This window comes from Anopheles gambiae, chromosome X (genome assembly GCF_943734735.2).
Source record: "Anopheles gambiae chromosome X, idAnoGambNW_F1_1, whole genome shotgun sequence".
Classification (NCBI taxonomy): domain Eukaryota; kingdom Metazoa; phylum Arthropoda; class Insecta; order Diptera; family Culicidae; genus Anopheles; species Anopheles gambiae.
In genome coordinates, this window is record NC_064600.1 from 21,829,505 (window position 1) to 21,851,977 (window position 22,473).

At 39.4% G+C, this 22,473-nt stretch overlaps 1 protein-coding gene across 11 annotated transcripts in view; it reads left to right on the forward strand.

Annotated features, from left to right (window-relative positions):
- LOC4576145 (lachesin) overlaps nucleotides 1-22,473 on the forward strand; it is a 233,599-nt gene that overhangs the window by 22,111 nt on the left and 189,015 nt on the right. Inside the window, exon 2 of one of the 11 annotated variants that reach the window (XM_061641094.1) lies at nucleotides 4,578-4,807. The exons of 7 other annotated variants lie outside the window; for them this stretch is intronic. The gene's annotated coding sequence lies outside the window, so the exon portion shown is untranslated. 3 more of the 11 variants (XM_061641110.1, XM_061641072.1, XM_061641118.1) reach the window with 3 other exon arrangements.

Here is a 22,473-nt window from a genome sequence, read left to right on the forward strand (position 1 = left end):
CACACACACACACACACACACACACACACACACACACACACACACACACACACACACACACACACACACAAACACACAAACACACACAAACACACACAAAAACACACAAAAACACACACACACACACACACACACACACAAACACACACACACACACACTGCTTGCTTGCACTCTCATTTGATGAGCCTGAGCGACAGCTAGGTTGGATCGTTGCTAGGTTGAATAGTTTTCAAAATAACCGTTAACACGATATTCGTGTTTTGACTTCTTTACAAGCCGTATCACTCATCAGCATGGCTACTGACTTAGTTAACCTTATGCATGCTCGGTGATACTGCCTCAAACATTCAAGATGGTGCCGGAGAGGCTTACCGTCGAAATGCATCAGCTGATCGTAAAAGTCTGGGAACAGGAGGAACTATCGAAGTAGTGGAAGCTGGGTGTCATTCACCCAGTCTACAAAAAGGGCGACAGGCTAGATTGCTCGAACTTTCGAGCCATCACGGTCCTTAATGCCGCCTACAAGATCCTGATCCTCGCAGATCCTGTTTAGCAGACTTGCGCCCCTTGCTACAAATTTTACCGCCAGCTACCAAGCTGGGTATGTTGGAAGCAAATCCACCACCGACCAAATTTTCACTCTACGGCAGATCCTCCAGAAATACCGAGAGCGCCAGATCCCTACGCACCACCTGCTCATAGACTTCAAGGCGGCCTTCGACCCCATAGACCGGAATAAGCTATGGAAAATCATGCAGCGGTACCACTTCCATGGGAAGTTGACTCGGCTGTTAGAGGCCACCATGAATGAGGTGCAGTACAAGGTGAGAGTATCGAACTTGACGTCGGAATCGTTCGATTCTCACAGGAGTATGAGGCAAGGTGACGTACTCTCCTGTCTGCTCTTCAACATTGCCCTGGAAGGTGTCATTCGAGGCGCGGGGCTAGACAACGACATCCGTGGCACGATCCTCTACCGATCTCTCCAATTTCTTGGCTTCGCGGATGACATCGACATCATCGGCCGGACAACAGCGAAGGTGTGTGAGGGGTACACCCGACTCAAATGCCAAGCAGCAAGAATTAGATTGAGAATCAATGAGACGAAGACCAAGTACCTGCTTGCCGGTGACCCAGACCATCTGGGAAGCATTGTATTCGTTGACGGCGACAGTTTCGAGGTGGTAAAGCAGTTTTGCTATCTCGGGACAGTCGTTACTTCGGACAACGACATCAGCAGCGAAATCCGGAGACGCATTGTGCAGGGGAATCGTGCATATTATGGGCTTCAACGACTGCTGAGATCCTGAAGATTCCAGTTCGAGGTGCTCTATCGTGAGCAGGCCAACTAGATAAAGAAATAGAGGACATTTACTTTTGTAGTCTTTGAGACACACACACACATGCACGTATACGTGCACGCAACCGCGAAAGCGCGAACGCAAGCACGCACCCACGAAAGTGCGAACGCAAGCACGCACCCACGAAAGCGCGAACGCAAGCACGCACCCCTATCGGAACCCCCCCCCCCCCCCTCCCCACACGAGCGAGCACGGCTACCTTGTCGGTAGAACGGCTTGTTCAGCTATCTTGTAGCGCATCCTCATCCAAAGCGCCGGGCGGGATGAGGGATCGCGACATGATAGAGTGAACGATCACTTTCCCCGCGCTGTGTGTGTTTGTGTGTGTGTCGAGACCCGAAAACTCGAGACAGATTTCGGCACATTAAAAAAAATATTTTATAGTCACTATACACTCTGCTTCATGATGCTTAGAAGGTCGTTGAAGCATTAAACATGTTCAAATTAAAAAATATTAGATTAGTGTTAGACGTTCTTCTACGCTTGTTTTAAATAGGCTTCTTCACCCTCAACTGGCAGGGGCATCGAATGGTCTCATCAGCAGCGGCACGAAATAAAATAAACCATCAATACACCGATAACACTTTGAATCCCAATCCAGCTTCTCGCACAGCGTCTCAAGGTCACACACAAATTAATAAATGCTAACACCCACCAATAACAATACACAACCGCAATGCACATATGAGTATCAACGCATACACCACAACAACCAATCAGCTTGCGGCGGAAGGCACGGGCTGAAGCGCAAGTAAGGCAGGGCAGGGTGAGGGAGGGAGAAGAAGCGGACGAAAAAATGGGGGCCAATATTTTTAAATTTTTTGACCGTTGTTTTTTGCTCCGCCGCCATAAATAGTTCGTCCATTTCGCCAGCAGATGGCGCTAAACTTGCTCGAACCAGCGCAGGAATCGCTGAAGTCCAGCGCGGGGAACGGGCCAAAATCTGCGCTGGCCAGCGCAGAATTTGGTACATTTTCTGCGCTGGAAACTGCTCGAATTTGCGCAGCGGGTATGCTCGAATGATTCAATAGTGCTCTGAACAAGTCAATAATACCATCGAAACCCCTGTAGGTCATGTAACAATAGTCTTAAAATTTAACAAGAAAATACAATGAGGTGAAATAGTATTTTTCTCAATTCATAGATTCACTGTTTTCATTTATCTCCTTCTTCACGATTTTGCCAAGTGGCAGCGGCGAGGCAACAACACTATCTATCTATCTCCTTCGAATTTTCCACAAATCACGTCTGTCTGTCCATATAGTTCGGTAGGCGCTTTACAATAATAGCTCTATGAATACGAAATTACCTTGAACATACTTACTTCATTTGTCTGTTTGTTACGGTCTACGCAGTAAAAACTACACATTTTACATTTGAGTAAATTTCGTTTACAAGTAGCACGAAGATTAGACAAGTTAATTAACTGATGGATAGTAGTTTTTTCCAAGCTAAATGCTGAATAAAAACGTTAGAAAATGACTGATTAAAATGATGCGAATGTTCGATTTGAAGTGCTGGGTGAAAATTCAATTGCTTAACACTTGTACAAGATATCTCATGGTAATTTAATGCTATCCAAAGGATTGTTTCTTTTTTATGTTGTCTTGGATCGGTCCAATGGTCGTTTAAGCGTCCGGAATTTTTGAAATCAATTGTTTCAAAATGTTTGGAATGATGAAAACCTTGTGAAGCCTTGTTACTTAGTATGCTTTCTGTTTGGCGTAATGCTTTGTGTGGACATGGCAGCCTATATAAGCTTTTAAGAGTTATAAAGTTCCACACAGCTGGATAGTTTACTTTAGTTTAGTTGGGCTAGGTCCATTCGAGACTTAAACCCATGACGGGCATGTTGCTAAGTCATTCGAGTTGACGACTGTATCACGAGACCGTCGAACACAATACAAGCTTGACACAGAAATCAATAAGCTATTTACTTCCAAGCCTCTGGTATATGAATCACATAATTATATATTTAAAGTTTTAAAGAAGACAACAGTATGGTGCATAAAACCGTAGCATTAATTCTAGTTTATATTTAGAACTAAAGAACCTTAGAACTAAAGAACAAAAAACCCAAGGACGAACAAAAGTTAGCAATGAAATGTGCTTGAAAAAACTGAAATTCATTAGTGATAAGGATGCATGCAGGCAGGCTGATACATGACATTATGATGACATTATTAAATCATGAGGCCGCGGGGCCATGGGGTTTCTCAACGCTCATTTTCTTAAGCACTCATGAGTGCTTTTGAGAAACCTGCATTCCCAACGTTTGTCGAATCGGCACAAAATCGGTATGAGAATCTTTGAGAATCTTTGAGAAAATTTGAAAAGCGATCGGCTAACTTAAATATAGGCAAATGTGCTATTTGTTTTTCGGTAATCACGTTGGAAAATGTATTCAATGTTTGTAATTGAAAAAAAGGTGATCAAAAACTTATTTCCCATGTAACGCTCCAAATGAAGCTTGAGTGGCTTTATCAGTTTCTCAGAGTGAGAAAAATTGACGATGGCCACGAGCTCGCGTCTGAGAACAAGTTTTGAGTGCTTGAGAATGTTTTCTCAGCTTGAGAAAGCCCCGTAGCCCCGCGGCCTTACAAAAGTCAAAATGAAATGAAAATATGGCTCTTTGTGTTGTTCAATGGTACACTTAAATGTACTTTTTTATGAAAGGAGCCCATCACCATTCTAGTCAGCCTTTTTATATCTTTTAGAATCATTAGAGCCGTTTTAATGTGAACAATTTGTAAGGTATCGAAAAAAATGTTTTTGAAGATAAAAAATATCGAAAAAAGCTACAACATAACAACGGTAGCGAGTTGAAGCAATCTATGCACAGTTATGGAAACTGCATTACTTTACTCGATTTACATCACAGTTTTTCATCGATAATGGATGACGCATTCAAAAGCTATAAGCGTTCAAATATACTAGCTACTCGAGTAGCCCGGATACCTGGAATATGTTTTTTTTATGTGTGCCGGTGACATGGTTAATATCTTCATTCAAAAGCAGAAACGAAAAAAATCAGCTTTCTCAATACATACAACTTGGGATAAGCCCACCTGAAAACTATAACTACTTTGTTAACTATTCTAAAACTGCTATATAATGCAAATAGCCGAAAGGCTGAAATTTCAGCCAACGTTGATCTAAAAACGGAAAGGAGCTCAAAGACTACAAAAGTAAATGTCCTCTCTTTCTTTATGTAGTTGGCCTGCTCACGATAGAGCACGTCGAACTGGAATCTTCAGGATCTCAGCAGTCGTTGAAGCCCATAATATGCACGATTCCCCTGTACAATGCGTCTCCGGATTTCGCTGCTGATGTCGTTGTCCGAAGTAACGACTGTCCCGAGATAGCAAAACTGCTTTACCACCTCGAGACTGTCGCCGTCAACGAATACAATGCTTCCCAGATGGTCTGGGTCACCGGCAAGCAGGTACTTGGTCTTCGTCTCATTGATTCTCAATCTAATTCTTGCTGCTTGGCATTTGAGTCGGGTGTACCCCTCACACACCTTCGCTGTTGTCCGGCCGATGATGTCGATGTCATCCGCGAAGCCAAGAAATTGGAGAGATCGGTAGAGGATCGTGCCACGGATGTCGTTGTCTAGCCCCGCTCCTCGAATGACACCTTCCAGGGCAATGTTGAAGAGCAGACAGGAGAGTACGTCACCTTGCCTCATACCCCTGTGAGAATCGAACGATTCCGACGTCAAGTTCGATACTCTCACCTTGTACTGCACCTCATTCATGGTGGCCTCTAACAGCCGAATCAACTTCCCATGGAAGTGGTACCGCTGCATGATTTTCCATAGCTTATTCCGGTCTATGGGGTCGAAGGCCGCCTTGAAGTCTATGAGCAGGTGGTGCGTAGGGATCTGGCGCTCTCGGTATTTCTGGAGGATCTGCCGTAGAGTGAAAATTTGGTCGGTGGTGGATTTGCTTCCAACATACCCAGCTTGGTAGCTGGCGGTAAAATTTGTAGCAAGGGGCGCAAGTCTGCTAAACAGGATCTGCGACAGGATCTTGTAGGCGGCATTAAGGACCGTGATGGCTCGAAAGTTCGAGCAATCTAGCCTGTCGCCCTTTTTGTAGACTGGGTGAATGACACCCAGCTTCCACTACTTCGATAGTTCCTCCTGTTCCCAGACTTTTACGATCAGCTGATGCATTTCGACGGTAAGCCTCTCCGGCACCATCTTGAATGTTTGAGGCAGTATCACCGAGCATGCATAAGGTTAACTAAGTCAGTAGCCATGCTGATGAGTGATACGGCTTGTAAAGAAGTCAAAACACGAATATCGTGTTAACGGTTATTTTGAAAACTATTCAACCTAGCAACGATCCAACCTAGCTGTCGCTCAGGCTCATCAAATGAGAGTGCAAGCAAGCAGTGTGTGTGTGTGTGTGTGTTTGTGTGTATGTGTGTGTGTGTGTGTGTGTGTGTGTGTGTGTGTGTGTGTGTGTGTGTGTGTGTGTGTGTGTGTGTGTGTGTGTGTGTGTGTGTGTGTGTGTGTGTGTGTGTGTGTGTGTGTGTGTGTGTGTGTGTGTGTGTGTGTGTGTGTGTGTGTGTGTGTGTGTGTGTGTGTGTGTGTGTGTGTGTGTGTGTGTGTGTGTGTGTGTGTGTGTGTGTGTGTGTGTGTGTGTGTGTGTGTGTGTGTGTGTGTGTGTGTGTGTGTGTGTGTGTGTGTGTGTGTGTGTGTGTGTGTGTTTGTGTGATTGTGTGATTGTGTGATTGTGTGCGTTTCGAAACCCCAAAACTATTTGATTCTGATGCGTACATTTTCATCCAATGCGGCTACAAAGTCCATGCATTTTCGATCTCGCTACCAGAGAGACAACACAACCATTGACATTGGATCTTTGTGATCGGTTCTGCTATTAGGGGTATTAAAAAGACACACGATCCAAGCAAACGTGCGTGTGATATTTTGCACATTTATTTCTAATTCAGCTAGCGGGCGCAAGTGGAAACAACATTTTGAATTGAATCCATACAAAAGAGGATCCTGGATTTGTTTATTACGGTGCGCGTATGGTGCTGAACCTGTCCGTCCAGAATCTGGTGGCTTGGTAGTTTGGAGTAGTTATCATGACGCCGATTGACCGGCAATGCCTTGGAATGTGTTCGGATCGGTAGGTTCATGTTTTGGTCGAGTGCATTCCGTGCATTTGTCGCGTCACAGCGGTAGCCCGGCAGCAACAAAGTCAAGACAAACTCTTACCCGTGTGTGGACTGCTATGCTAAGTTCTTTTTATTATTATTATTATTATTATTGGCGTAATAGCCTACGCGATCATGCCGGCCTTTTCAGGACTTGAGTACCACGTAGCCGGAGCCGGTAACTAACCCCTTGCTACGGCGAACGGTTCATACGCGATTAGAACCCACGACGGGCATGCATATGTGCAGAATGATGGCAGAGCCGCGGGCCCGCTCCTATCCAGTGTGCAACTTGCATACTGCCACACTGTCTCCTGCCCGGTGCATACGCAGCAGGCAGGGGGAAGGATGCACCTCCACAGTAAAAAAAAACACCGTCATGAACCAGCGGTGGATCTAACGGTAGGCGGACTAGGCGGTCGCCGATGATCTCTAGTCTGTAGTATGCCGTATGTCTACAATTGGACAGAGTATTAGCGATAAGGGCCCCCCGGAAAGATGATCGTTAGGGCTCCGTGGCTGGAGAACCATTTGCACCTCACCACAATTTTAGGGCCTGTGACCGATGATCGTAGGGGTCCCATGAGCACCCCCCCTCCTTCCCCCAATCCGCCGGCAATTTAAGTATACTGTTCAATCTCCCAACGGCTGTGTGCCAGTACCCCCTGCTCCCGGTCATCAGCTACCATTTACAGGGGCCTCAACTCGTCTTTCCGCCAAGGGCCCCCGATTTCCCTACTCTGCCACTATCATGAACTCCTTCCTTTCTTTGACCGATCGATCATAACATTCCGGAAGAGCAAAGATTCGGCGACAGTTTTGCATACACACATGCGCAAACTGCTCAGCATATCTGTGTAATTTACAGCATACGAAAGCAAAAGATTAAGGTAGCAAAATTATGCTTAATGCTTAACACGTTCAGCACAATGACATGCCCCAGGGACTGCTAGTGAACTTTCCAGGATGCCGGTTTCACAATCAGCTTGCGTTCTAGATGCTGGTGGAAAGGAAATTTGATGAAAATCAGCGCCAGGCTGAACGTGTAAATGCGAATTAAGGTTCTGCGCGTTACACAGCAAACCCTCCAGCTGGAGCTAGCGTTTCCTTGGTCATTTTTACATTGCAGCAATTTAACTTATTGCGCTTTTTTTGTTTGATTTGTGAAAATAAAACTTCATCGCCGCAATGTTTGTTAACGGCTTTTTGAAGCGCCACTACAGCTCGCGTGACCACACGCGAGAAAGAGATAGCACTATGGAGGGAAAAAGCACGGACGACGACTGACAGCGATTGGCCGTCTGACGCACTAACACATCCAAACCTTCGGCAGCGCGCTCAGGCGAGGGGTATGAGGCGGAGCCAGGGACGGGCAGCTCGACGAGCTGCTTGACAAATTTGCCGTTGGAGAGAAAAGGAAGGCATGATAAAATTCTCAGAACTCCATGATTTCTACCGTCGCTTTGCGCAGCGGGGCTGAAGTCCCCCCGCGCCAAAATCTGCGCTGGCCAGGGCAGCCTTCGGTACATTTCCTGCGCAGGAAACTGCTCGAATTTGCGCAGCGGGATGCAGGTGGGCTTATACCAAGGTGTATGAATTTATAAGGCTGATTTTTATCGCTTCTGTTTCTGAATGAAGATTTTAAGAGTGTTTTGAGTATTCGTTGAGCCTCCAGAAAGCTTGTTTGAACAAAAGTTTTCACCCATCCTGTCAAAAAGTGATATTCAAATTTGGTTTGAAAACCATGCAATGAGACCACCTGGAATTCATACACTTTGATTCTAGATTCCACCTCGTGATCTCTTTAATGCACCTTGGGGTAAATGTAAACAACACCGTGTTTTTGAGCAGGTACTCGAATCTAATTCTAGCTTTGAGGCTAGAGTAATCTAGACTGAAAATCGCAGGCTAGTTTTTTGCGTGGTTTTGTATGGAGTGTTTACATGATTTCAGCCTCGTGAAGGGCACCACTGTTGGATTGTGGGTTAATATGAATAGTTTGAATATGAATTCAAATAGGAAAACACGTAGGAACTAGAAGGAACTTAACCATAGGATGTAGATAAAACTACTTGACTAATTAGGACTGCATGAAATGAACTGCTCGAACTATACGAATGAACTTTGTAATGAATTATGTAATGAACTATGGGACAAACGAATACACAGTTGCAAACAGACCGGCGATTAAGGAGCACTCTTCTCATTCTCATCAAATTTATACAAGCTAATATCACAATCCAGCACTTTAGTAAATATATTTCACATATACTTATATATACTTATTTGTATTAATGATTTCTGTTATTGTGCAGTGTGTTGTTTTTTCAATTTGCCCATTCGATTCTGAACAATATGCATATTGCAACAAGACTCCTAACGACGTCAAATAACTTTTAAGTTGGACAGACATAAACGGTCTCAAGTGGTCTCATGGTCTGTTATGATTTCTTTAGGCAATCCTATGATTGAAAAATAAGTAGCTAACTTCTTTTGAACTTGTACTATGTTTTTGTTTTTAAGGTACATCATTTGTAAATGTGTTGTTAATGAATCAATCAATCAATCATTGATAAGAAACTACACATATTAATTATATAAATATCTATATGAACGCGATCTAATGGTTTCTGGGTAATCTTCTTCTTCTTCTTCTTTGGCTCAACAACCGTTGTCGGTCAAGGCCTGCCTGTACCACTAGTGGGCTTTGGCTCAACAACCGTTGTCGGTCAAGGCCTGCCTGTACCACTAGTGGGCTTTGGCTTTCAGTGACTAATTGATTTCCCCCCATAGCAGGATAGTCAATCCTACGTATGGCGGCACGGTCTATTTGGGGATCGAACCCATGACGGGCATGTTGTTAAGTCGTACGAGTTGACGACTGTACTACGAGACCGGCTCTGGGTAATCGGTCTGGGTGAAATTTTTATGCGTTCGGACTTATGATTACTACAATTTCACAGCAAGTTAACACATAACTTCTAATCATTTTTAGCATGCAGGGAAAGAAATATGACCGCCGTAACTGATATTCTACTTCACATATACCTCTATGGGCTCTGTCATGCTCCGATGTAACGTGAAAGTTTTGTCTCTCAATGCTTGCAGGCTACTAAATGTTTCCTGAATCGTTTGCATAAGGTTTTCTGCAGCAAAAATAGCGGTCTGCTTTCCGCTGTGGTACATGCTTCAAAACCAACTGACATTACTTGAATCGAATTTGTTCTGAGTGATAACAGTTCTTTGAAAATTTACAAATGGTGTTTCTTTAACAATCGTATTTGTGTCTCTTAATTTGAATATTAGCTGATTGCGATACAAATTCACAGGTCTTGTTGTGTAGTGAACAAAGTAACCGCCGGATATATCCCCAGAATAAATCGTTTCGCTACTTCGGGTTGTTCCACTTCTTGACGAGTCTGAAATGGAGGAAGCATTAATATCTCGTATAGATTTGTCAGGGTCAGTCCTCCTGCTCAACGCATCTGCTAATATATTAGTTTTTCTTTCTTTGTGTTTAACTTCCTAGTCGAAGTTTTCTTGCTCTAAACGCCAATTGAGTATTTAAAAAAAGATGATGATTTTTGAAAGATGTTTTTTATAAACGTAAGAGGTTTATGGTTCGTGATTAACTTACACTTTTTCCCGTAAAGATAGGGCTTAAACTTTTTAACCGCCCAAATTATAACTAGGGCTTCTTTCTCTGTAGCCGGATAGTTGGATTCTGTACTATTCAGTGTTCTACACAGGGTGCAGGGTCCATTTCTATCTGGTGGAAGCCAGATTTCAGATCCAATGTCGAGAAGTATGTAGATTTTTCCAAGCTGTCCAAAATTTTCTCTATCTGGGGAATAGGGTATTTATCATTAATAGTTTTTTCATTCAGTTTGCAAAAATCTATTACGACTCTTATTTTCCTTTTTTGTGAAGCATCCAGTTATTTGGGAACTACCCAAATGGGAGACGAATATGGACTATTCGAGGGAATAATTACTCCATCTTCAAGCATTTCCAAGATTTGCTCTTCTACGTGCATTTTTATTACGGTATTAACAGGTTGTAATGACTGAATTATTCCCGGTTTCAAAATATTCTTATTTGCACCACTATCCAAAAGTACTTTAAACCGTTGAGAAGTTTCAGGATGTGTCCCTGTTATGTATGGAAGAAAATCTAAATTGGTAAAGTTGTTTCTACAGCTTCCCAAAAATTTACCAAAATATCATCCTCCTCATTTTCAAAAGATCGTGGGCAATTTGAATTGAATGTTTCGGTTGTATTAAAATTTAAATTGAAATCGGATCGTGAAGTCTAATGCTTTGTTTCGGTCACTTTTCTAACATTTAATTTTTTGTGCTGTAGACTCATTGGATTTCAGCTTGCATAAAAACGCATATGCTCCTTTCAAATCCTCAGGTTGTGCTGCTTGTACGTAACCAAAATATGGTTCCTGTAACCCTCCAATAGATGCAGCTAGGCTTGTTTCGTCAATGAAGTGGTTTATAGCTGACCAGCTCTCATTTTATTTTTCGTTTTTCCTTCCTATCTGCTTAATTTTTTGTATTTATTCCTTTGTCTGCATGTTATAGCCTTTTAAATTTGTGGTAAAGAGTAAGTTGATAGAGCGTAGGTGTATATGTATGTGAAGTAGGGAAAAGAGATAGCGATATCGTGGCGAGCGCCGATTGAGCGTAGGAGGGAATTTAAGCGGCGCGCGCTGCTGGGTCGAGAGTTCAGTATAACGCGAAAGGTCGAAGGTGAAGGTCGTGCGAAATGAAGAAAAATAAAGTGAACTGAACAAAAGCCACCTATCTGCTTCTTTTGGTGTTAAACTGATTCTCACATGTATTAAAACAGTTAAGTTCAGGACGAACGAGGAAGCAGCGTTCGGATGCGCCGATGGCTCGTTCACTTCTCTTGCAACCATTGCTGGTGAATTGGTAGGGGAAGTCGGGGTTGGTTCGACACTGCGGGTAAGTTCGACACCTTGCCGTTTTTGTATTTATAGAACTTTTTGAAGACAAAAAACTTATACATATTATTTATGTCAACTGTTTCGAATATTTGAGTCACATTTCACTGATCAGAAACCTGTCAATTGTCAAAAAACAACAAAATAAACACATGGTGGTTCTGATTGACAGCCGATGTAAGTTTTTAGTTCTGGGACTTAAGGAATTGTGGCGTTATTTCAACAAAATTATAGTTTCCATGTGAATAGTATTGTTTTATAAATACTATTGTTTAGTTCTGTATCACAAGGCGTAATTTTTACATTAATCTATATAATATAAAATGTCACTAAAACTTGTGCGGCCAATGGGGGTAAATTCGACACCCCACTTGGTAGTAGTGCAATGCTTATTTGTAGCATGTTAACTTTGTTTATATCGTAATTTGAAAGTGCCTGTATTTCATAAAGATGTCCCTTAACGATGTACGACAAACGTAATAATCAAGCTGAACAAACACGCAATTAAAAATACCGTAGAAGCTTTAAAATTTAAGATGTCAACAAACCTAGGAAGTTATAACTATGGAATTTAGCTATTATTCTCTCACAGAACGTTTGCCAAACTCGGACTCAAAACATGTACTTTGTATATGGTTTAGGCTTATGAAAATTAATATTGTTATGGCTTTGACCGTATTTTAGGTTGACTTTAGGCCGGGTAGGCTTAACTGAAGAAAAAAATAGTCGCTGGTTTTCAATCACATTGACCGATGTTCACCTTTTGGCTTTCGACTCGGCAGAGAAAAATAAAACTGAACACCCTTCGATTTTATAAAAAAAGAAAAAGATTACTGGAAGATGGCCAGGTTATTTTTTTAAAGGAATCTTAACCAATTATTCCGTAAACCAGATGCTATCGCCGCAGCTTCTACTATATGGAGTCTGGTCCGATGCTATTTGAAATGAAATTTTTGTTCTTGCTTGTATCTTCATTTTTTTCGTATATTTCAATACTGTTTTGTGCTGATTTTTCGTAAAATTGGTACGAAATACTTTGTTGAACTTCAATGAAAACTACAGGCCATCAGAGTTTGCTATTTTGAACGCTAAAACCAATGTGTCGAAATCACCCCCAAGGTGTCGATTTTACCCCATCATGGTGTCGAACTTACCCGCACTGCAGTCGTGACGCAACAAAAAACACACTTTTTTATTTTTATCAAAATGTTATCAAAATCAATCCAGGAACCGTAGTTTCTCGTAAGATGGTACATAATACACCAAAAAAGCTTTTTCGATGTCTACTAGTAAGTTTACATTGGCAAAAGTATTGCAATCAGAGGAAAACCTTAAGGTGTCGAAACTACCCCCAGTTTCCCTACGTTGCTGAACATCCCAATTTTCAAATGTTATACTAGATTTTAAGTTGTTTTAAATAAACAATTTTTATAAAAAAACCATCCGTTGATTCGGATCAATTTATAATATTGTGAGTAATGAAGATAAGCTCCGACTAACAGCTTACAGTACTATTGTTCATTTTATTTTGCCATAATTGGGACATGTGCGTTGATAGATCATATCTATCGCTGAAAGTTTTTGTCAAAATATCTTTGATATCTTGAAAATCGGTAGGGTTACCTTCTAAGCACAATACATCTTTTGCAGGCCCCTGTATTTTTTTGCTTATAGCATCTTCATACATTTGGTAAACGGCATAATGCACGTTTCCCTAAAAAATGTTCAGTGCGTTCTCTGCTGTTCCATTCTCTGCTGTTCAAGCCATCCAAAAAGCTGTGTTTTGTTTCCATCGTACACTGGGACTGCCTGTATGGGGTCTGGGATTTTATAAAAGGCATCCAAAATAACACTAAGCCTAGCGCCCTGCGATACGCTACTCGTTACACTACTACTAGCCTGCTGATTATTACTCTCAAGTATGAGTATTTTTTGAGACTGTTGCTCGTGAGAGACAGCGAGAGTCTGTACGAGATGCGTAAGCTGCTCAAGTTGCGCTCGAGAGGAATATCAACGTTGGTGGGCACGTATAAGAGGCTGTCGGAATCGTTCGATATTGAATCTGTATCCAAACAGAAAGCCTCAATGGTTCAATTTCTCCACATAAAATGCTTCGGTTATAAACGTCTCTCTAAGAACACGCTTTTAATTTTTCAAAGTTAAGAAATCGAATAGTTCTTTTTTATACTGACTATCCGAAACACAGTAGCAAAAGTTTTTCTATCTCTGTCACTCCGACAAACAAGAGAAATTAAAAACTAAAAGTTTGCTTACCTGTGTGTTAGCGTTGAAGAACACGTGAGGATCCTATCCTCAATCCGTCGTTGGGTAATGAAAAAGGGGGAAGAGGATGGTCCTGTCGATGAACAGAAAACGGTGTTGCCACAAGTCGTCCGCACTTTTAAAATTGCACGGAGATGAATACGTAGCCCTATCTTGTAGTAGCTACAAATCAGGACAAACTAGGTAAGCGTATTACGGCTCACTAGCACGGTTTTTTTTCTTAATCAGCGACTACCGGCTGCGCCTATTACAAGTCGTGGGTGTTGTGTTTGTTTCCTTTCTCTTTAACGATCGGAATGATAATGACTTTATTGAGGAGCGTTTATCATCAAACTGAACACGTCAGTTGAATAAGGTGTTTAAATGATGGTGAGGTGTGATGGAACGTTTTATGTGTAAACATATAATAATATTATATATATATATTATAATATTATATACATATATATATAAATAAATATAAATATATAAATATATATATATATATATATATATATATATATATATATATATATATATATATATATATATATATATATATATAGTTATATACCAATGAGTAGGCACGCTGCTCCATAGAAGAGGACTGCACCACGTAAACAGACCGTACGACACCGTTAAGCGAACGTGTGTACGTGTGAGTACGTAGACGAGTGAACAATTATTTCACTATCAAGCATTTCTTGAATGTGTTTATCTACTTCTGATTTGAAATGATGAGGAAGAATCGGTAAGATTTCGAATACGTTGGTTCGTTATCTTTTGTAACTATTTTGTGTTGGATTACACTTGTAGAGGAAAGCTTCTCACCTTCTTTCAATAACACCGAAGAATTTTGAATGATTGTATTCAACAAACATTCTTTTTCCAATATTGTAAGATGTTCTGTTCGGATTAAAGATGCTATTATGTGTTTATCTAATTTTTTACAATCACGTATTGGAATAGGTGTAATAGTTTCGTAATTGTTTACTTCAAGATCGAATGTTCTTATGTCTTGAGGGTGTTTTTTACGTAAACTTAAAACGTTAAGCGTTGATTTACCCTTCTCGGCTTTATATAAACCTGGCTTAATTAAACATCCTTTGTAAAGAGTTTGAAATGATGGTACAAACCAGTCACCATCCTTTATTGTATTGATTGTAATTAAATGATTGTACATTCTTTGTGATGGAAAGTATTTATTGCAAGGAATTGTAATGTCATTAATAGTAATAACTTCGTTTGGATAATCGATAACAGTATTATTTTCTGCAAAATATTTGGACCCTATTATTCCATCAAAAAAAATTATGGAAATTTACTAAGTAATATTTTTGATTAGGTAAGCCAAAACCAAGGAGGTTAATGTGTCCCATATTGTGAACATGATGTTCACCAGTTATATTTTTAACACTTGTATTATTTATGGGTACCAACATGTGCTCTGGAATTATGCCACTCCTCAAAATGTTTTTGTTTGATCCAGTATCTATTAGAATATTTAAACTTCTATTTGATTTCACATTTTTACAAGTTAAATATGGAAGAAAGTCTAGGCTGGATTGGTTGTTTTGGTAACTTCCCAAAAATTTGTCAAAATGTCATCTTCTTCACACTCTGAAGCTTCAGCAACAAGTGAAGGTATTTCATTATTGTTCATAATATTCCTGTTAATTGTCAGCCGACTTTTAGTTGATGGATCAACTTCCATTTTTTCTGTAACAGTTTGGTATTTTATTTGTTCAACAGGATTGACTTGTGAATATGTTTGACCTGTCCTATGAGCATTTGTATAAGTCTTTTTTGTATTCACCATGATTGGAAAGTTGTTCGATGCTTTGTTAAAAGTCCCTGTCTTTTGAAATTTTGGTTGTGTCAATTGTGAAGATATTTTTTCGTTTGCGGTGAATTTGCAAAGGAATGCGTAAGCACTTTCAATAGTATCAGGCTTAGCAGCTTGCGCATAACCAAAGTAAGGATGCTTGAGCCCTGCAATAAATGCGGCTAATACATCTTCTTCTATAAATTGACAAATAGCTGTCCAACTTTCATTGTAAATGCTATTTTGCTTTGCGATAGTTTTAATGTTAAGCATTAATTCTTTTGTTTTCTTGTAATAAACATGAATACTCGTATCGTCACTTTGTTTGTTCGACCAAAGCTGGGCTTTATATGAGGCCAGTTCTTGACGATCACCAAAAGCTTCTATCAGAATTTTTTTTACTCCCATAAAATCTAATGGATTTCCGGCTAGGCACAATGCATCCTTAGCATTCCCTGTTATTTTATTCAATATTGATTGCACATACATATTGTACACCTGGGGGCTCACTAAATTTTCAAAAATCTTAAGCGTGTTTTCTACTACTGCTATCCACGACTGTAACTGTTTACGATTCCCGTCATACGATGGTATCGATTTAACACTTTGACCGCCAGCCTGACGTCACAGTTTTTGAGTGAGCACGTAGCGCATGGCAAGAGAGCGATGAGAGCGACAGTTTCTCGGGCCATTGTTATCACTCTTTTGTTTCATTGCGATAAGCGGCGTAGCACATGTCGTTCTCGTTCTCTCTTTCCTACCTCATTCGTTCTCAAGAGAATCACTGAGCGTCAGATACAAAGCTGAGTGGTGAGCAAAGCCGTCATACGAAATCATATGACGCGGCGCTTAAAGTGTTAATTGGATCAGGGATCCGAAAAACATCGTCGGTAACTGAAAGCGAGGAAGCAGGCATTGTTACAGTGCTTGGCAAAAACGTGTTTTCGGGGTTCGTCAACCTTTGCAGTGTAGTTTCATACGATTCCTGTTTTGCAGATGTTTGTTGTATATTCTTATTTAACGTGTTTATCTGTGTTATCAAACTGGTTAACACATTTTCTACCGATGGTGTTTGCAATTGCGATTCTTCGAATGACATTGTTCCTAGTTTTATATCTAAATTAGCTATCGGTATGTGTGCTAAATTACCCGAATCAATTGAGTCAACACTGTCACTGTATTCGCTATCACTGACTGGATCACGCCTGGCAAATAAAGCTTTATGAAAGTCACTCATACAAATTGCACACCGAATCGAAGTAGAAAGGAAAAAAAACTCACAGAGGCTGTGTGTAAAGTATTGCGGTTTTGTGTAGGGATTTTGCGTGAAACGTGAAATATTTTGCTCTTTTGTTTTGAGGTTAACTCAAAAATGTGCTTGTGTGAAACGAAACGCAAAAATCGTCTATCTTGTAGTGCGATTATGCTTCAAGATTTGGCGTCTATCTAATAGTGCGCACAAATTTAATTTCAATGAGAAATACCTTGTTTTTTTCTGGAGTCAATGATCGTAGACAAAAGACTCCGTTATGAGCACGTGTTTACAGGACGGCGGAACCGCAAATCACCCGAACTTTAACGATCGATCGGAGATGAAATCGCGCTTAATTTCAAATCAAACGGATTTCGGGTACACTTATTCAAAGATTCACTATCACTAGTAAAACAAAATCTTTGTAGCACTGTTTTTACCTGTAATGTTTCAATTTGTACTCACAACTACCGGCTGCGCCAATGATGAGTCGAGGCTCGATGAGGTCTTTATTCGTTCACAGTTCGCACAAAAGAGAGCGTGTCCAACGGTTACGACGAACGGCCGAACCGTTCTTAGCTAACACACACGTACACACGTTCGCTTAACGGTGTCGTACGGTCTGTTTACGTGGTGCAGTCCTCTTCTATGGAGCAGCGTGCCTACTCATTGGTATATAACTATATATATATATATATATATATATATATATATATATATATATATATATATATATATATATATATATATATATATATATATATATATATATATATATATATATATATATATATATATATATATATATATATATATATATATATATATATATATATATATATATATAGTTATATACCAATGAGTAGGCACGCTGCTCCATAGAAGAGGACTGCACCACGTAAACAGACCGTACGACACCGTTAAGCGAACGTGTGTACGTGTGTGTTAGCTAAGAACGGTTCGGCCGTTCGTCGTAACCGTTGGACACGCTCTCTTTTGTGCGAACTGTGAACGAATAAAGACCTCATCGAGCCTCGACTCATCATTGGCGCAGCCGGTAGTTGTGAGTACAAATTGAAACATTACAGGTAAAAACAGTGCTACAAAGATTTTGTTTTACTAGTGATAGTGAATCTTTGAATAAGTGTACCCGAAATCCGTTTGATTTGAAATTAAGCGCGATTTCATCTCCGATCGATCGTTAAAGTTCGGGTGATTTGCGGTTCCGCCGTCCTGTAAACACGTGCTCATAACGGAGTCTTTTGTCTACGATCATTGACTCCAGAAAAAAACAAGGTATTTCTCATTGAAATTAAATTTGTGCGCACTATTAGATAGACGCCAAATCTTGAAGCATAATCGCACTACAAGATAGACGATTTTTGCGTTTCGTTTCACACAAGCACATTTTTGAGTTAACCTCAAAACAAAAGAGCAAAATATTTCACGTTTCACGCAAAATCCCTACACAAAACCGCAATACTTTACACACAGCCTCTGTGAGTTTTTTTTCCTTTCTACTTCGATTCGGTGTGCAATTTGTATGAGTGACTTTCATAAAGCTTTATTTGCCAGGCGTGATCCAGTCAGTGATAGCGAATACAGTGACAGTGTTGACTCAATTGATTCGGGTAATTTAGCACACATACCGATAGCTAATTTAGATATAAAACTAGGAACAATGTCATTCGAAGAATCGCAATTGCAAACACCATCGGTAGAAAATGTGTTAACCAGTTTGATAACACAGATAAACACGTTAAATAAGAATATACAACAAACATCTGCAAAACAGGAATCGTATGAAACTACACTGCAAAGGTTGACGAACCCCGAAAACACGTTTTTGCCAAGCACTGTAACAATGCCTGCTTCCTCGCTTTCAGTTACCGACGATGTTTTTCGGATCCCTGATCCAATTAACACTTTAAGCGCCGCGTCATATGATTTCGTATGACGGCTTTGCTCACCACTCAGCTTTGTATCTGACGCTCAGTGATTCTCTTGAGAACGAATGAGGTAGGAAAGAGAGAACGAGAACGACATGTGCTACGCCGCTTATCGCAATGAAACAAAAGAGTGATAACAATGGCCCGAGAAACTGTCGCTCTCATCGCTCTCTTGCCATGCGCTACGTGCTCACTCAAAAACTGTGACGTCAGGCTGGCGGTCAAAGTGTTAAATCGATACCATCGTATGACGGGAATCGTAAACAGTTACAGTCGTGGATAGCAGTAGTAGAAAACACGCTTAAGATTTTTGAAAATTTAGTGAGCCCCCAGGTGTACAATATGTATGTGCAATCAATATTGAATAAAATAACAGGGAATGCTAAGGATGCATTGTGCCTAGCCGGAAATCCATTAGATTTTATGGGAGTAAAAAAAATTCTGATAGAAGCTTTTGGTGATCGTCAAGAACTGGCCTCATATAAAGCCCAGCTTTGGTCGAACAAACAAAGTGACGATACGAGTATTCATGTTTATTACAAGAAAACAAAAGAATTAATGCTTAACATTAAAACTATCGCAAAGCAAAATAGCATTTACAATGAAAGTTGGACAGCTATTTGTCAATTTATAGAAGAAGATGTATTAGCCGCATTTATTGCAGGGCTCAAGCATCCTTACTTTGGTTATGCGCAAGCTGCTAAGCCTGATACTATTGAAAGTGCTTACGCATTCCTTTGCAAATTCACCGCAAACGAAAAAATATCTTCACAATTGACACAACCAAAATTTCAAAAGACAGGGACTTTTAACAAAGCATCGAACAACTTTCCAATCATGGTGAATACAAAAAAGACTTATACAAATGCTCATAGGACAGGTCAAACATATTCACAAGTCAATCCTGTTGAACAAATAAAATACCAAACTGTTACAGAAAAAATGGAAGTTGATCCATCAACTAAAAGTCGGCTGACAATTAACAGGAATATTATGAACAATAATGAAATACCTTCACTTGTTGCTGAAGCTTCAGAGTGTGAAGAAGATGACATTTTGACAAATTTTTGGGAAGTTACCAAAACAACCAATCCAGCCTAGACTTTCTTCCATATTTAACTTGTAAAAATGTGAAATCAAATAGAAGTTTAAATATTCTAATAGATACTGGATCAAACAAAAACATTTTGAGGAGTGGCATAATTCCAGAGCACATGTTGGTACCCATAAATAATACAAGTGTTAAAAATATAACTGGTGAACATCATGTTCACAATATGGGACACATTAACCTCCTTGGTTTTGGCTTACCTAATCAAAAATATTACTTAGTAAATTTCCATAATTTTTTTTGATGGAATAATAGGGTCCAAATATTTTGCAGAAAATAATACTGTTATCGATTATCCAAACGAAGTTATTACTATTAATGACATTACAATTCCTTGCAATAAATACTTTCCATCACAAAGAATGTACAATCATTTAATTACAATCAATACAATAAAGGATGGTGACTGGTTTGTACCATCATTTCAAACTCTTTACAAAGGATGTTTAATTAAGCCAGGTTTATATAAAGCCGAGAAGGGTAAATCAACGCTTAACGTTTTAAGTTTACGTAAAAAACACCCTCAAGACATAAGAACATTCGATCTTGAAGTAAACAATTACGAAACTATTACACCTATTCCAATACGTGATTGTAAAAAATTAGATAAACACATAATAGCATCTTTAATCCGAACAGAACATCTTACAATATTGGAAAAAGAATGTTTGTTGAATACAATCATTCAAAATTCTTCGGTGTTATTGAAAGAAGGTGAGAAGCTTTCCTCTACAAGTGTAATCCAACACAAAATAGTTACAAAAGATAACGAACCAACGTATTCGAAATCTTACCGATTCTTCCTCATCATTTCAAATCAGAAGTAGATAAACACATTCAAGAAATGCTTGATAGTGAAATAATTGTTCACTCGTCTAGCCCATACTCTTCGCCAATTTGGGTGGTACCGAAAAAGAACGACGCCTCAGGGAAAAAGAAAATAAGGGTCGTTATAGATTATCGCAAACTAAATGAAAAAAACGATAAGCGATCGGTACCCTATCCCACAAATCGATAAGATTCTTGACAATTTAGGAAAGTCAACCTATTTTACTACGTTAGACTTGACGTTTGGTTTTCATCAGATTAGAATGGATCCCGCTTATCAAGCAAAGACGGCATTTTCCACTGGACAGGGTCATTTCGAATTTACCAGAATGCCATTTGGCTTAAAAAATGCACCTGCAACCTTCCAACGAATGATGAACCATATTCTTACTGGTCTCATTGGTTCCATTTGTTTCGTCTATTTGGATGACATCATTGTAATTGGTAGTAATTTAGATTCCCATATGAAAAATTTGGATGTAGTTCTCAAAAGGTTAGCAAATTTCAATTTAAAAATACAATTAGATAAGTGTGAATTTCTTAAAAGAGAATCATATTTTCTAGGGCACATAATAACTTCAGAAGGGGTTAAGCCTAATCCAGAAATTATAAATAAAATCTTGAGTTGGAAATTGCCTACAACACAAAAGGAATTAAAACAGTTTTTAGGATTAACTGGTTACTATCGAAAATTTAATAAAGACTATTCGAAAATTACAAAACCCTTATCTAGCTGTTTAAAAAAAGACTCAATAGTAAATTTTGAAAACGAACATTTTCAGAAAGCTTTTATTGAACTTAAAAATATCATAACTTCAGACCAGGTTTTAGCATATCCTAACTTTGATTTACCGTTCATATTAACCACCGATGCGAGCAACTACGCACTAGGTGCTGTTTTGTCGCAATTTCAAGACAGTAAAGAAAGACCGACAGCTTTTGCCAGCAGAACGCTTAACAAAACAGAATGTAGGGTAAAGGTACCAATAGTGGTGCAATTTGTAGTGATACCGATGTGTTTTAATGGATTTAAAGTGACAGGAAGGACAATTTCTGAATATTTTAACATATATGTTTTGGAATATGTTTTATCTTTGCAATCACAACCATTTTTATCATGAAACACATCAATTTTACGAAAAAATACATATATTTGTGATTGCTTTGTTGTACCTATAATGGTGGTATGGTTCCTATAGTCGTCGTATTGTGTTCCTATAGTGGTGGTAAACAAAGATGCATAAAAAACGGTGTATAATATCAATGAAACTTAGTTTCGAAGCTGTTTTCGTATGAATAGCAAGGATTACTGCCATAATATTGGTTTCTTGCGTAATTTGATCGTAAAAAAATGTATAAATTTGATTAATGAAACTATTCACTAAAGTACTGCATCACACCTGTTGTCAACCTACACCCGGAAGAGTGTGCTTGATTTGAAGTCAATTTTTCATTCAGCCAGATAAGCGAATTTTGGCCTGTTGTTGGTAAATTACCTACATAAAACTCATTTCTGTTGCTTATTTTAGTGAAAACAGTACGACATGTCAAAAATTTCCTCAAAAAAATCTAAAACGACCAGTTTTTATTGATTTTATAACTATAACCACTATAGGAACATGCCTTTTTTGTGTACCTATATTGGCACTATGGTAAAAAAACACTTAAAAATGCATAAATATGGTCAAAAGGCAAATAATTTTAGTAAAACAATAACATTACATAACAGTTAGGTTGAAA